The sequence below is a fragment of the Mercenaria mercenaria genome, chromosome 18 (assembly GCF_021730395.1).
Source record: "Mercenaria mercenaria strain notata chromosome 18, MADL_Memer_1, whole genome shotgun sequence".
NCBI classification, from domain to species: Eukaryota; Metazoa; Mollusca; class Bivalvia; order Venerida; family Veneridae; genus Mercenaria; species Mercenaria mercenaria.
The window spans coordinates 60,735,764-60,753,873 of NC_069378.1; the positions used below are offsets into that span (position 1 = coordinate 60,735,764).

The following is an 18,110-nucleotide window of genomic DNA, read 5'->3' on the forward strand; positions in this document are numbered from 1 at the left end:
CCAAGAGAACCTGTCTATAACGACCACCCTTGAGAGTGTCAAAATGTGGTCTTTATAGCAAGGTGGTCTTTATTCACAGGTTGAAATACACTGTAAATGTATAAATGGGAAATAAAACATGTGGTCTTTAGAGCCAGGTTGTCTCTGTTCAGTGGTGGTCTTTAACACAGGTTTGACCGTATATAATTTTGTGTTAACTGTCTGACATTAGCATATATGTCTGTACAGTATATTAATACTGTGAAATCATTAATATTCGTGGGGAACTAATTTTCGTGGATTTCATGGTTGATTTAATCCACGAAATTTAATCCCAATGAACAAGTAAAATTCCCATTCATTTTATGTCCAAAAGTTGAAATCCACGAATTCATATCCCTATGAAATTGCCGTTTTGACAAAAACCAAGAAAATTCATGTCCACGAAATTTAATGATTTTACAATATGTGCTGCATACTTTGAAAAAGCAATGTGATCCTTTAAAGACCTACCACATAATGTGATAATGTGATATAAATTATGAGCATTAACAAAATCTGTACAGACTACTTAAACATGCAAAGTTTATGTCCAACAGACATCATAAATAATAATTAGCATTTAGTAATCTCTTCTTTGTTATGCACATCAGATTCAAACATTCTGTAGAAAAAAAAATATGGTAGATAAGAATAATCCTGGTGGATTAAAGAAGAATCCTGTCTCAATAGAGGTTATATAATGCTTAATGCATGAGCATACGAACCATTTACTAATGTCAAAAAGACATGAATGTTAGACAGTTACTGATCAGATAAAAACATGCCTTCTTTACATTCAACTTGGACAACCATGAGCTTTGATAAAATTTTCTGGACAACTATGTATAAAGCTATCTAAAAATCTTGAAAGTGGTCAAAATGAAATGAATCTATCTGGTCCATCAATAATTCAACAGTAAAAGACTCTGTGAAGGGCCACAACTCTGTCAATTTAGTTCAAAAGCAAGTGCAGCTTCAACATATGCCTATACAAAGGGCCACAACCCTGCGAAAGACATTGATACGGGACAATATGATAAAGTGTGTAAAGTGACTTTCCAATTCAGTTGAACAAAAGCAATGTGCTTGGAAAGGACTATAATCCAAGTAACAGATTTAAGCTTAAAATAGCAATCAAGGGACATAACTTCTGGGGTAAGTGGAAGTAACTTCAACTGCTAAAGGAGAAAGTTTTTCGTTACCATACCTCATCATGTCAAATGTACAGTTTGATTAACACCAGTTCAACAACCAAATGACAACCAAGGGAGATAATTTCTGGAATAAAGGGAAGTCATTATCTTCGAAAAGAGCGAAACTTAACATACCTCATCATGTCAGATATCCAGGTTGGTCAACAGGAGATCAACTACCAAAACCTGCAAGTAGAAAACACAACTCTATCTAGAATCATTTATTGAACTTTATCTTACATCAGAATATAGTACGTCAGTCCATTGTGGAATTATATCAGACTTCAGGAAAGTTGGGAAAAATGGCCGAACATTCGGTCCAGCAATGCCTAAAAATCTGCGGGATTGAAAAACAATAAGCCGGACTAAAAAAAAAATGTTAATGCACCACATAATGTTGCTTTTCTCCATCATATACGAGCCAGGTGCATTTCTCATTAGTCCATTTCTCATTAAATGTTTGGTAAACCCTCTTATTTTTGTACATTCTTTTCTTTTCTTTTCCCTATGATTATCAAGCATTAATTCATTCTGCCCCAGGCATAATATGTGGGTAGTGACACCATTTTGATGCAAGGATCATCCTACAAGGCGATTTGAGCGATATCGTCGCTGTAAAGCCGGCCACTTCGCCTAATTATCGCCTCCAGGCGAAATCCGAATCGCCATGTTTTTCTGAGTATTGTATTCTGTTTACTTAAAGTTGTAAAACTTGATGCATATTCTAGATTAAATTACCGATAAATCCATAGTCAACCCCGCCTACTCGCCTGTCAAATTTCAGCCAATCGTATCGTTAATATCCCACAGTGTTAATCAATAATATTGTAAGCCACCGGCATTATGAAAATTTTCAATCGGCATGTAAAAAGCCAATAAACTTAACAAGTGCATGTTCTTATGCATCAATAGTATATTATTTATTGATTTTATTAAAACTTACTTCAAAAAATATTTCAAATACTGTCAATTTCTATAAATGAATTGCCCGGGCGCTGTGGATAAAAAAAAATACGATTCCGCAGACGTCTGAACTGCCGTACAAAATTATTGTAAAAAGATCGCCAATATCTACGAGTTTGGTACTATTTTCGAAAAGATTAATAAATATATCAATTAAATGTATAAATCTGAACAATTTGATGCAAGAATCGGGCATTATTAAAGCAAGAGAATCGACACATGAATGAAAATGTTCACGGCGTTTCGATCGTGCACCTGATAAACTTACGAGTTTCGGACATACAAATTTCAGATAAAAATTTTAAGGCAACTTTTTCTTAGCTAAGTTAATACTTTATTTATAAATTCATGAAAATAATAATGCAATAGTCAATTTCCTTAAATAATTACAGTTTATAAGTTATAGCAAGACCCACAGAAAGTGGAAATATATAATTAATAAATTATAGGCTGGAAACTGAATACATTGTACTATGCAGATTCTTCTCCTTAAATTCCTCGATTTCTCCCTAAATTCTGCGGAGGGAGAAGTCACTTCTCCCTAAAATTTTGACTTAGGATGATCCCTGTGATGTGTTGTCAAGATGTTGAGGTTCTCTGGGTACGACAAATGCCGGTCAGTCGGACCACATCCAGATTAACAGCGGACCGCATCAAAATTATCATGTCATGTCCGTCGGACAGACGACTTTCCGGAAGTCTGTTATATAATATATACATATTTTAATATGTTGTTCGGGCTTCTTTTATACTTTTGTTACAGTCGCTTTCGTAGTCCAGCTCATGTTTAGAACCAATCTCTGACAACTGAGTCAGAAAGTCTACTCTCCCCAGGCTCAGTGGTTTGAGCATTGGCCTTCAACCCGGGCAACCCGGGTTCAAATCCCGCCTCAGGCACTAGGGATTTTTTCATCATAAAATTCATTCCTCTTTAATTTCTGTTATGCTTTGAAATGCATAAGACTTTTTTTAAACTTTGTTTTCTTGTAATTAAGGGAAAAAAGAAAGACCAAAAACATAATTATGCAATTCAGGATATATCTTCTAGGTGACATTTGCAAGTATTTTCAAAGGTTGATAATATGTTTGTTTTTGACTTGTCTGCAATGTTGATATTTATACATTTCTGCCCACGCAACAGATGTCTCTAATAAGAAAATATAATATAAGTATATATATATAGTATACACAGAATATTTTCCTTAACTTTGTGAAAAAGATGAGTTAATTATAAAGCCTTAGGTGGAAATTGTACAAAGTCTTTTCCCTTATTTTTGTGGCCAAGATGACGCCACAGATGAGTTAATCCAGCCGGGGTCAAGGCCAGTGCAACCTGTCTCAAAACCCTAGCACCTGACTGCTTGTTTTTTTAAAGGCCTGCTCCAGTCCTACCTTTTAACCTTAAATTGTCGCTGAAAAAGCATGAAAATCCTGACTACGAACTATGAAATAAAGTGTGGCGCGTGGTCGTTAACTGTTACCTATTGTAATTATGGGTTGCATACACACAATAGAATTTGAATAGCCATGCACGGAGCAGGGCTTTAAAACACAGTTTTAACCATTACCCTGCTAAATTTCTAAGATGGACTGATCCATCATTCAGTTTGGGCAATACCATTTATTATTCAAAGGTGTGTTCACTGAAAATTTACAAAGTGAATAGCGAACAGTGCAGACCATGATCAGCCTGTATGGATGAGCAGGCTGATCTTGGTCTGCACTGGTCGCAAAGGCAGAATCACTTGCGACCAGCAGGCTAACGGTTAAAACTGACCTGAATGGCGGGGTGGCTTCCAAATGTAGACACTGGTTTCAAAAAAAAATAAACAAATTCCATGTAACCACCAGAGAGCCTTGCATGTGTTTTTCGATAACATATCAATTATTCAAGAGATTTACCTGTAATGGCTTTTTTTACAGGGTATTATTTCTTCCTTTGTCAGACTTGGGAGTAATCAAATCCGAAACATCTACTGTAGACATAAGTTCTTCTGAACTCTTGCCTATTATTTTTCTTCTGGGAGTTAACTTCCGATTAGATAACATTTACTTGTCTTAGTAGCATTATCCCCTTTTTCACTGACTGCATGGACCTAAGCATGCGGAGCAGAGGAGGATTCTGCAGACCAGCTCCTTGACTTATGGTTTCACTAGTAACAATAAACATTTTCCAAAAAAAAATTCAAACTATCTTCACAATCAAGTTCAAATAGAATTTTATGCACACTAAAATTTCCAGATGTGTTTTATATCGTGAGAAACCCAACCACGAAAAATCATCAGCTGAATGAATGAGGCTATAAGTCTGGTTTAATACCGTGCCATCCTTTTTTTCCCACTCATGTTTTCCACACACAAAACAGGCAATCACCTACAGACCCAGTTTTTTCAGACATATTAAGAGCTTTTTCTCCCGATTTTAACAAACGTAATGAGAACACACAATAATCATTGGAATGACGTCAAACTATCTGCTGTCAATCTGTTAAAGTAGATATATTGAGAGTTTTACAACTTGGGTAATATGGCAACTGCCCGGCTTGTGATAGTAGAGCAGACCTCAAGTGCCCCCTCCAGACATTATTTTGATGTTACAGTAAGACACCATTTACCCACTCCAGACACAATTTTAATGCCAGGGCAAGACCCTAGGAGCTCACTATGCTGGAGCTGTGAAGCAAGACCCTATGTGACGTATGTGTCCCCTCCTGACAATGTTTTAAAGCACAGGTACCTGGGAAGGTCCACTGACCCTACCCGCCCCCTCTCATCTTCCCCACAGCCTACGGACACTCCAACTGTTTCAATAAATAATGAAAAGACACAATAATCAATTACAACATAAAGGTCACATGCCATGGAATGACGTCAAACGGTTTGCTGTCAAATTCAGAGAGTGGGAGAAAAGATTTTCAGTATTCACTTAAATATTCTTACAAACATAAATTCAAACTAAAAAAATTTTCAGCTGCCATACTTCCAGAGAAATGCCACCAAGAACAATTAAATGCATCAATTTATGAATTAATTCTAATTCTGTTTCTCAATAAGGAAATGAAGAAACAGACATTCGTCACATAGCTAATTTCTTCAAACACACAATAATGAGCATTTTCTCCTGTATCAAAACCACAGAATATAACATGTAAATTTTAGAATGACGTCAAACACATTATTCATGATGATATTGCACAAACAGAATGTTGAAATAAATATTTTTTCTAAGTATTCTACTTTAAGTATCCCCTTTACTCCAAGTTTATGTAAACAACGGCAGTCATTCAGTCTCAAATCAATTTTTCATTCAGTAAAGTAAGGTTATATACTATCATTACATATTTTTCACACAAAAATTATGCTTGCCTACAAAAGCCAGTTTCTTACTTTTTCACAATATCAAAATTTAATGTTCAATTATTTGAGAAAAATCTAATCAAAGCAGGGTGACAATATAGACACTGAAATGACGTCAAAGAGTCGAAACATTCAATGCAGAGTTTTCACAAACCCTTTAATACAGCTTTTCTTTACAGCAAAAACCAATTTTTCAAATTTTGTGTGCAAGCCTTCATATAAGTCAACAGAGAAAAGAAATCCTTTAATATTCCGCTGATAATTTAGGGAAAAAAATGTTTAGTTTCAAAACAACCATTTTTCTTAATTTTTGGAATGAGCCTTTTATGCAATCACTTTCTTTTATTTCTTTGTTATAATATCATGGGCTGAACAGAAAACTGTCATAACTCAATTGAATTTTAAGAATGAGTTACAACAGTTTTCTATTCAATCTGCAATACATAATTTACAAACAAAAAATTTTGCCTAACATTATTTTTGTCAGTGCCAAAATATGCTAACTCTAGCCTCATACCTTAAATTATGCATGAAACTGTAGATAATATAAATATAAAGCACTTCCAACATTCACTTCTCATACAAGTTCAGTATCTCTTTGTCACATTATTTCATACAAGTCATATAAACATTCCATGCCTCAGTACAAAAGTTAAAAGCTCTTGACCCTATTCGTATTTAAGTCACAAGTTAATGAACAATGACCGAAATATCTTAAGTTTTTAACTTAGAATCACAAATTTGCAGGAATATCCATGGTATGTTCCTCAATTTATCAGTGCATAATTATATACACTTCCAATCCTTAAATATTCACAAATCTTTTCCTAAGATTGATTAATTTCCAAATATGTTAAAGATAGAAAATCTTACAATTTGCTTTTAAGTCCCATTTTATACACTGTCACAATACAATGTGTGCAATGTGCAAATGAATACCTTAAAACAGAAATAAAATTTTCGAGAAATTTTGATTATTTACACAGGTTATCATGTAAAGTTCAAATACAGCCACAGCTGTGACAATGCACCTTTTATGATTGATCAACTCTCTGCATAGCCATGTCAGGACTGTTTGCTCTGTGAGGCCACCAGTTTTAATCCAGAACAGTCAAAATCATCTGCTGGATATTTCAATATACAGTTCTAATAACTTAAAGACCTGCTCCAGTCCTACCTTTTAACCTTAAATTGTCACTGAAAAAGCATGGAAGTCCTATGAACAGTGACGCCTGTCAAAATAGAGTCTATTAGTATATATAAATAGTAATACCTATGGTTTTGCGTGCTAAAGTGTGGCGCATGGCCATTAACTGTTACCTATTGTAATCATGGGTTGCATAAACACAATAGAATCTGAATAGCCGTGGAGCAGGGCTTTAAACCCACTATATGGTATAATCGGAGACTGCTGGGACATCTATATTTATGTGACACCAAGTCACTTGCCCTCGTCTCTGTGGGTTCAAGTCCTGCTCAAATCTTCAGCTAGCTTATAAATGGAAGATTAACTGGACTACAGAACTATGGTGTCCCTCAGATCCTGACATAGTCTTGACCTTGAGGGGCACTGCAAGTGGGTTCCTCTTCCATTATTAAAGCATGAAACACCATATGACCCTGAGCCAACAAATATAAAGTCTGATAAATTTGCATTAAAATCAGTACTTTGTGGATAAATTATATCTTTAATCTCTTGACCACTCCACTGCTGCACTGGTCACAGGGAAAACCACTTGCAGCCAGCAGACTAAAGATTAATCATTAATTTTGAGCCAGTGTTTTTTACGACCTGTGCACAAGGTGGCCGACCCACATGACTTACCTGGATACATTACACAAGGAGAAAATGTCTGAACGGTCTGCAATAAGTTCTCAGAACTTTTCTCAAACATTTACCCCCAACCATCAACTACGAAAATGTGTACATTTAATATCTACACAGTCCACGTAAGAACTGATGGCAGACATTATGTGTGGAGGAAAGCACTCATATTACTGTCTAAATTGGTGCACTTTATTTAATGAAAATCTGTCAAGTAATAAGGAAAATAATATGCAGAATGTTATCTGAATCAAGCTGTTTTCTGTGTGTGTACTGTATCCAAAAGTCAAGTGGGTTGGCCACCCTGTGTGCACAGACAAGCTAGAGTGTCAGGTAAAAAAAACAAGAGGGCCATGAAGGCCCTGTATCGCTCACCTGACCTATTGACCTAAAGATCATCAAGATCAACATTCTGACCAAGTTTCATTAAGATATGGTCATAAATGTAGCCTCTAAAGTGTTAACTAGCTTTTCCTTTGATTTGACCCGGTGACCTAGTTTTTGCCCCCACATGACCCAGATTCGAACTTGACCTAAAGATCATCAAGATTAACATTCTGATTAAGTTTCATGAAGATACAGTCATAAATCTGGCCTCTAGAGTCTAAACAAGCTTTTCCTTTGATTTGACCTAGTGACCTAGTTTTTTAACACACCTGACCCAGATTTAAACTTGACCTATAGATCATCAAGATTAACATTCTGACCAAGTTTCATTAAGATATGGTCATAAATGTGGCCTCTAAAGTGTTAACTAACTATTCCTTTTATTTGACCCCCGTGACCTAGTTTTTGACCCGACATGACCCAGATTCAAACTTGACCTAAAGACCATCAAGTTTAACATTCTGACTAAGTTTCATGAAGATATAGTCAAAAATGTGGCCTCTAGAGTGTTAACAAGCTTTTCCTTTGATATGACCTAGTGACCTAGTTTTTGACTCCATCTGACCCAGATTTAAACTTGACCTAAAGATTATCAAGATTAACATTCTGACCAAGTTTCATTAAGATATGGTCATAAACGTGGCCTCTACAGTGTTAATTAGCTTTTCCTTTGATTTGACCCGGTGACCTAGTTTTTGACCCGACATGACCCAGATTCAAAATTGCCCTAAAGATCATCAAGTTTAACATTCTGACTAAGTTTCATGAAGATATAGTCATAAATGTGGCCTCTAGAGTGTTAACAAGCTTTTCCTTTGATATGACCTAGTGACCTAGTTTTTGACCCCACCTAACCCAGATTTGAACTTGAGCTATAGATCATCAAGATTTGACCAAGTTTCATTAAGGTATGGTCATAAATGTGGCCTCTAGACTAGCTTTTCATTTGATTTGGCTTGGTGACCTAGTTTTTTATCCTACATGACCCAGATTCAAACTGGACCTTAAGATCATCAATATTAACAATCTGACCAAGTTTCATGAAGATACAGTCATAAATGCGGCTTCAACAGTGTTAACAAGCTTTTCCTTTGATTTGACCTGGTGACCTAGTTTATGATCCCAGATAACCAAATATCGAACTCGTCCAAGATTTTATTAAGGGTAACATTCTGACCAAGTTTCATTAAGATTGGGCCAAAAATGTGACCTCTAGAGTGTTAACAAGCTTTTTCTTTGATTTGACCTGGTGACCTAGTTTTTGACCCCAGATGACCCAATATCGAACTCGTCCAAGATTTTATTGAGGGTAACATCCTGACTAAGTTTCATTAAGATTGGGCCAAAATTGTGACCTCTAGAGTGTTAACAAGCTTTTCCTTTGATTTGACCTCATGACCTAGTTTTTGACCCCAGATGACTTAATATCGAACTCATCCAAGATTTTATTGAGGGTAACATTCTGACCAAGTTTCATTAAGATTGGGCCAAAAATGTGACCTCTAGAGTGTTAACAAGCTTTTCCTTTGATTTGACCTGATGACCTAGTTTTTGATCCCAGATGACCCAATATCGAACTCGTCCAAGATTTTATTGAGGGTAACATTCTGACCAAGTTTCATTAAGATTGGGTCAAAAATGTGACCTCTAGAGTGTTAACAGTCAAATTGTTGACGACGGACGGACGGACGGACGGACGGACGGACGACGGACGACGACGGACGCCGGACACAGGGTGATCACTAAAGCTCACCTTTGAGCACTTCGTGCTCAGGTGAGCTAAAAAAGGTAAAAAAATAAGTTGTTTAACTTCAATATCTTCACAGACTAGTTGTTACACAGGCATTGTTTTTTGGCAGGGCAATGACCTCATTATTCATTAATTAACTAGAAAGACTACAATTGGTTTTGTTTGTGCTTTTGAATATAAATTGCATTTTGGGTACATATTGAAATTGTGAATAGTGTCCAATTCAGTAAATGATCAATCTACATGTAACTTAACAAATACCAACGAAATTTGATCTTTTAAATAAAGAAAGACATAACCTTGGGTACATTTAAAAGTGGCGCTTTGGAAGTTTTCGACTGTAACCTAATATTTTTTCAGGTAAACATGTACCTGTACTTCAACAAATTCTCATTGACAATGGAAAGAAATTTCTAAGAGTATCAACTGACCTGGTTATGGAAATAGTATCATTTGGTAATAAACTTTAAATAAAGTCAATTTTAAATACTATAACAGACACGGGTCAAAACATGGGAAGCAATATAATAAGGCTGGCAAGCAGTCTTCGAAATCAGCAAAATGAATTATACCAATGGCCAGCTCAAGACTAAATATCTCAGGGATTTCCAAATTACTACACCTGTGCTGCTGCAGATATGGTTGTCAGCCCTAAGATCCCTAGGTCAAAAGTTCAAACCCAGCTGTGGCCTGGAATGGGACTATATCTGATAGTTTAATACAAGTCATAAACATAAGGTGCGAAATGAAGGAACTATTTTTGGGCGCAATCATGAAAACATCCATAGACCTTTATTTTTAAACTGGACTGGTCTATTTGTCAATTTGGGCAGTACCACTTTAATTACTATTCAAAGAGGAGTTTACTGAAAATTTACAGACTGAATATCTAACAGTGCAGACCATGATCAGACTGCATGGATGTGCAGGCTGTTCTTGGCATGCACTGGTCACACGTCACTTAGGTTAAGTTGATACAACCCAAAACGTCAGTAGGTCAAAATTTTAGCTTCATGACTTACAATCAAAGTTTACAAAGTAAAACGTTTGAAACTAAAGCTAGAACAATAGTATTCAAATCACTCCTTATTGATAAATGGAGTTTACAAGCCCTTTGATGAATTGACTAGATGATAGAACATATATAAGTGCTTTAACTTTCGAGCCCTCTGACACTCAAAGAAGATGATAAAACAGAAGTACTTTGTGACTGAATGATGACCCTTAAAACATAAGTTACAACCTAGTATTATTTGATTCATTGACTATTTCAGTGATTTAGGATGAATTATTACCACAATTACTGACAACATAGGTATATATCAAAGATTTAATAAAATAGTGTATTTTTCTAACACTTTTATAGCCAATATTTGGCCCCATTTCCTTCCAAAAAAGCATGTTTCTCCCCCACCCCCATATCCTATTCTTACAACAATCCCTCACCATTTTCTTATTTTAATAACTATTTAAACCAAAAACTGAACTGCAAAGCCATGTAAATTTTTACCCCCCCCCCCCCCCCACACCACCACGAAAAAAATCTCAACTTTGCTTCCACAACAAAATTATCTCTAATCTTAGTATGATCAATTTTGACACCTACTTTGATAATGATCACTTATATTTTCTATCATTCTTGAACAATTAGAAATAATCTAAAACAAAAATAAAACAAAGCATACCTACACGATACACAAGCACGTTCACAGCATTATCCACAATAACCATTAGTTAAACCTTTTTATTTGAAGTTAATCCCCTTTTAAGGAAGAGTCGCACAGCACAGGTAAGACCTACTTTGATAATGATTTTTTTTATATAACCCAGTCACCCAGCTTGAAGCCATCATCAGCTGTACCTATTCACACCTACACTGTAAATAGTACCATTTTTGACAGCGCTTTACTTTTGCTAACATCCTGTGCACCAAACGAATTAAAAAACAGTAACAAATGCCAACAAGAGTTCTAGAATTAACACTATTACTTAAACACTCAATACTGTAAATTTATCAAACTCATTTTCCAATCACCAACTAAAACCAGGCACAAAAATTATCTAACCTACAGTAATTATTAATACCTGCACTGCATGCTGTTGTCTGCTTATTTCATTGAGAGTTCTGCCAGGTGCTTTGGAATCAAAAACTCATGCTTCAAGGTATTATGTTTTGAATATTTTGGTGATATTTTTCAAATAATCTGATTTATATTTCCTCATTAGATAAACTACCTGAATGCATGTGCGAAACATCTTAAAAGCTTTATCTCTACTCCCATCAAGGAAAGACAGTTTCATGTCAATAGGTTCTTACAACACTTAATGTTACCCCCATTTAAATATTAAAGGAATTGTCACAACCTACATTCAAGCTGAAACTTTTGTTGATCAATCCTTTCAACACAAAGCCAGTAAAGAAAACTTGCACCTATATTTTACATAACATTAAATATATAAGTTCACCAAAATGTGGAATACTTTTTAAAGTTTAACTTAAAAAGTTTGTACAAAAGCTTAGAGCTACAGGGGTACACCCCCTCCCCCCACCCCCACCTGATTAGCTCAGTAGATTTACATAATATTATGAAAACTGAAAGGCTGCTACAAAATGATACTAATGATCCAAAACAAAGTCATACTATGAATAAATTAACATAATGAGCAAGTGGCATAACCATAATTATTATTAACATGGAACTTTTTAATTATCAGTTATTGTTAGATCACCAGTGCTCCAGCTAGCTATTTACAGCAGGGCGCATCGCCAGTTCCAAAATTCGTTCCGCCCTGTTGCCCCGCCAGGCACCCTGCCCGTTTTACAACCATTCATTTCTTTTTTTAGCCAAACTTCCATTTTTTGCCTCTGTGATTATAATACACTGCTTTATTTCCCCCTTTTTATCGAGTGATACACGCCGGGGGGCATTGACATAATTAGCAAACATTTAAACAATATTACCTGCTGTAATCGTGCCCGAGGCAGGCCATGATATTTTAGACTGCTCCACTAGCATTAAAATCATTGAACCTTAGTGTTAAAACAGTTTGCAAACCAGTCTGAAATCATTTTCATTTCGCGCCACTGTCAAAGTGTACTTTCGTTTTCGGTAATATAGTCGTAAATACCCCTTTATACACAACTGAAACTTAAGTCCAGACAACAGACATTTATATGTAATTAATAAAAATCGATCACAATCAAATTTAAATAGGAAAATATTTTGATTTTATCGTTTTACAAGTTTTTGAAATCGAATGTAAGTTGTCGTCTGCTTTGGGAAATTGCCGTTTTTTCATGAAGATTTCTTTGAAATTAGTTTACTAAGATGTAATGACAGGGTACACTTTAATGTCAGATACTGTGAAATGCTGTTAAACTGTCTTTACATCATAATATTTTTTCAAAAATATTGTTTAAACTGGACATTCGACGACTTTTAGAAAAAAGTGTAACCATATCCGGATATAAAATTTTGGATACCCGGAATATGTCTATTACAAGTGCTAAACTTGCTATTAGACTGTTGTAAGTTAAAAACTTTGCCTGATTTCATTTATTTAAGTGGAAGTTTAAACTTTATTTTCTGTATATAGATCTAATATGTTGCAAGTATAAATTTATAAATATCAAGTAGCCTACATGGAGAAGATGTGTGAGATAAGAATCTGGGTCAGCATTGTTTACCCCTTATTTTACTAGCGCCACCTAGCGAGTAGCTGGCTTATTATCCCCATTGTAGCAAGTAAAATAGGCCTAAACACATAGATATTGTTATTCAGTATGCAATTACAAAGAAATGTTACAAGTTGAAAATCAATGCCAAGTAAAATACAAACAGCAGAATTTTTAGTTAATAAATAGGTGCATTAGAGATGACAGACATAGCCTATTAAAAGACCATACCTAAAGTGTGCCAAAAAACATGCCTAAATTATGCCAAATTCCATGCCTAAAGTATGTTAAAATGCACTGTATGCATGGACCAGTTATATTTTTTTCCCGGGGGAGCACGGTCCCGGACAGACCACCACCCCAGAAGTGCCCTTTTCAGTGCCAGCACCCTGCCCTTTTTTAATCTTAGCTGGAGCACTGGATCACTGTTTCAAATTGTAAGATTGTGTATCTGTATGTTGAGGCCCTCATTGATGATTGGGACACCCAATGTGTAGCCTTGTTAAATAAAGTCGTTACTTACTTACTTCCCTTATGAAAAACCATCCCTAATGTCAGTGTATGGTCAGTTTATGCCTAGTGTGTTTCCAGTGAATAATACTCTAAAATCCAGTTACTTGCCAGCCTATTTCCAGAGCTGACAATAAACTGATCCAGTGTGTCACCACTGAATAACCATCATGTGTCCATGTACTTGTCAGCTAATTACCAGCTGTAAAATTTAACTTCCAGTCTGCTCTCGGTTTATATACAGTTTGTTGTCAGTGATGTTTGTAATGACATTTTAACAAAACTTCATTGATTTTTCATATAAAATTATTTGAAGGAGCTAAATTATGTAGAGTAGCTGGACATAAAACACTGACAACAAACTGGCAACAAACTGGTATGCAGTGTCAATCTGGCAACACACTGGCTACATAACTGACAACAAGTGGCTTTAGGACTTTCCAGTCTGTTGTCCTTGTATTGTCAGTGCACAGCCAGTCAACTGGCAATACTTTTCTGACAAGACACTGGCAACATACTGACATATTGCCAGTGTGTTGTCATTGTATTGTCAGTGTATAACAGTCACAACATGCCAGGCTCTCTTACATGTACAAGAGAAACACTTTAGCAAACTGGAATCTAACTAAATTCCTTTATGCAATACCAAGTTATGTGCACTTATACATTAGTGTGGCAGATGTACCAGTATCCCAATATATAGCTTGCTACTCAGTGTTACTAATCTTTTTTATTTCCCCTAGGAAAATTGTCTTTATTACCATTGTATTGCCATAGCATTGTCAGCGTATGGGAAGTTTGTTTCCAGTTTAGTGCCAGTATATATATTCTTTTTATCTTTATTAATGTTTAATATGAATATTAATGTGCAGTACAGCCTGAGACTTAAAACCTTCATTTGCTTGTGAGTCAATTTTATTACAAATTAAGATTTGCAATATTTCAGTTATCAATAATATAATATTGAAATCAAAGGAAATTTGATCAAGATTATGGTAAATTAGCATGTTTAATTTTTCAGGGTAGCGAAAATACATGACTTCTAAATTTTCGGTATCTGTTTAGCACAAATAGTTGTTGCGGACAGAATCTGTTACAATGTAAACAAGTAACTGTAAAATGATGAAAAAGTACCTTTACAATGTGCCCATCAATGCTGGAGAACTATTGAAAACTGAAAATAATTTTGGAGGGAAAAATCCAAAACTCGGCCATTTTGATAAGGTGTCTTGTAATATTTGTTTTGTTGTGAAAATTGCTAAGATAGATATATTGCCAGTGTATTGCCAGTGTGTAGCCAGCGTATTGTCAGAATCTGCTCTGAGTAAATTAATATCTAATGTACTGTCAGACAGACAGAAAATCCATACAATATTGTCACTTATGTAATTTTTATCTCGACTATTCAAAGAACAGTAGAGCTATTGGACATGCCCGTGTGTTTTTTTTAACAAAATTATGACCTTTTTTCGACTTAGAAGGTTAAGGTTTTGTATGTAAGCTGGTATCTCAGTACTTACATATGACAATGGATTGAAACTAATCACACACTTGTTCACTGTCATGATCTGACATGCACTAAGCAGGTCCCATAACTCTACTTTGTTTTTTTTTTCAAAATTATGCCCCTTTTTCCACATAGCATTTTTTGCTTAAGTTTTTGTATGTAAGCTGGTACCTCAGTACTCACTAATGGGAATGGATTGAAACTTCACACACTTGTCCACTGTCATAAGCTGATATGCATTGTGAAGGTTCCATAACCCTGTTTTGCATTCTTACAAGATTATTCCCCTTTTTCGACTTTTCTCTTCATTCAATTGACAAGGCTGTTGAATAGTCAGGCATTGCTGTCCTCCAACAGCTCTTGTTTACAATTCCAGTGTGTTGCCATATCAGTTAGATTATAGAAATTATGCTTTTTATTTCCAGTTTCTTGCCATTTTCTGGCCAGATTTCTTCCTGACACTGGAAACAAGCTGACAATATTGTCAGTGTGTTTACATGCTGATGGTTATGAGCCAGTTTATTGTCATATAGTTTGCAGGTTATGCCTAGAAACTGGAAATAATATGGAAATAGTGTCCATGTTATTTTCAGCTAACCTTTTTTTCTTGGAAGTTTGTTCCCATATAGGAGTCAAATTATTTCCAGTTACCTTTGTTTTTTGACAGACTGTTGCCAGATCATTGACAGTTACCTTGCAGCTTAATACCAGCTTGTTTCCATATTTCATTTTCGTAAGGGTTAACAACAGAAGTTGTGATCTTTATGATATAAAAATTTCCATTTATTTCATCTTCAAATCTTTGTCTTAGGAAACAGCCTAATGCTGCAATCACAAAATTTTATCTCAACAAAACCAGGGTCCACGCTTCTAGGCGACGTGAGCGAAGTGGTCGCTTTTTTTCTGATGACTTCGCTCTGTTTGTACAGAAAAGCGAAAAACAAGTCGCCCTAAAATCTGACGCCCGAGGCAGTTATCATACATGTATATATCACATCTATCAGCTTCTAATCAGCTTGTAAAAACATTACATAATCAATTAGGGAAACTTCTCCCGTTACGGGTTGTGAACTTCACCTGTCAACAAAGTATGTTCCGCCTATCATCGAATATCGTTAGGATGATTTTAATTGGTCGAAAACTTTGGAAACACCAATCAAATGAGGCGAAACAAGATTGCCTTTAATTGATTTTGTGCATCACAGATAAAAAGTGTGTGCATCACGTGTGAAAACAAACAACTAAAAACTGTCAAAAATAGGGTAAATAAAAACAAAAACACAAGTATGTCGGCGCAAGAGTCAGTAGCTGTTTATAGGATGATAGCCCATCGCAAATTGACCGATAGGGCCTAAAGAAAAGCTCTGAATAATAACCAGAGTTGTTCGTAATGTATGGTTTTAATTGCGGCTGCCAGACGTAAATATTACACAAATTAAATTGAAAATCAGACAACATGTATTTAATTTCAATCAATAAAAATCAATCACAATCAATTTTAGATAAGAACACATTAGCTTTTATCTTTTTGTAAAAGTTTTTTGAAAACGAAAGTAGGCTGTCAGAATGTCTGCTCGCGGTGACAACTTGCCGGTATTTCATGAACAGTTTTCTTAATTTTCTTCAATAAAAAGGTATTGTCATTGTAGACTTTAATATTGTCTTTGCATCATCACAATTTGTCAAATATATTCTTTAGACTCGAGAATTGGGCAATGCTTATGAAAGTGTATCAGTATCTGGACATAAAATTTTGGATATCCGGATTTTGACAAGCTGGGGTTTGAAACAGGGGTGTGCATGGATAAGAATTGAAAAATTAATTTTCTATTGTTAGTTTTGACTGGTGGAAGGAAGATGAGCCTGGCAAATCGCACTGTGTTATATGTAGTCTGGTAAAATTTGATAATGCATATGCAAGGGGTCATGACACATTAGCCAAACAACAAATAACACTACACATGCCTGTTATAATACTGATGGTGATTTAGTATTATTTATGAATGTTTCAAACTACTGCATAAATGCATGCTCACTGTGTGTGTTTGTATTTGATACTTGGCATTTTGTACTTATAAGTAAAATATGTGTTGTTTTAAAATGTTATTCCTTTGTGTTGTACCATCAAAACTGTAATATACGGTTTAATTAATGACTGTTTTGACCCGCAGCCTCACTTCTCCCTGTTCTGAGAAAACTTCTCCCTATTTCCACTGAAGGCAGAAGTCACTTCTCCCAATTTTTCTGGGCTAGCTTGAACCCTGAAAACTGAACAATTTCAAAGTATTTTAAAGTTTGCCATACAGGTTGATACAAGATTAAGTTTCCGCATAAATATACATAAAAAGACAATCTGGCCTATCAGTGAGTAAGTACAACAGGATACAGCTTTTTTTTTTTAATTAATTTTCAAAAACACCAGGATATCACAAGATCAGCTAATGTATTTTCTTGATGGGTGACATCAAATTTATGTGTTAAATGTTTACTTTACCAGTACATACAAATAGAATGAAAATTATGTACATCTTTATTCAAATTCACAATGTCCTATAAAACCAAGGGAATGGTTAACCACGAAATCTATCACCTGAAATCTTTGTCAATCTAATCAAGGAAGGTGTCTCGGGTCATTCAGAACAATTTTCATCCTTTATCATTGTTACTAAATTTTGCACTAGCATGACTATAAATAGTTTGGCTATATTAAAATTTGCACCTTTTTACATCAAGTCTTCATGTCATTCAAAATCTTACAATGTCACGGTCCTGATCAAAGTAACATAAATGGCTAGGGCCAGCATATACCTATTATTTCAGAAATATATAATTTTATTACAAATTATAACATTTAATGCTGTCTTTTTATTAAAAGGATGCTGGATGCTATACATTAGTCCAAAACACATGTCATCTTTACC

The 18,110-nt window shown here is 35.3% G+C and overlaps 1 protein-coding gene across 12 annotated transcripts in view; it reads right to left on the bottom strand.

Annotated features, from left to right (window-relative positions):
• LOC123538498 (electroneutral sodium bicarbonate exchanger 1-like) overlaps positions 1 to 18,110 on the bottom strand; it is a 143,105-nt gene that overhangs the window by 114,463 nt on the left and 10,532 nt on the right. For all 12 annotated transcript variants that reach the window (XM_053530338.1, XM_053530341.1, XM_053530340.1 and 9 more), the window contains exon 2: positions 1,350 to 1,400. The gene's annotated coding sequence lies outside the window, so the exon portion shown is untranslated. The remainder of the gene's footprint in view (positions 1 to 1,349; positions 1,401 to 18,110) is intronic.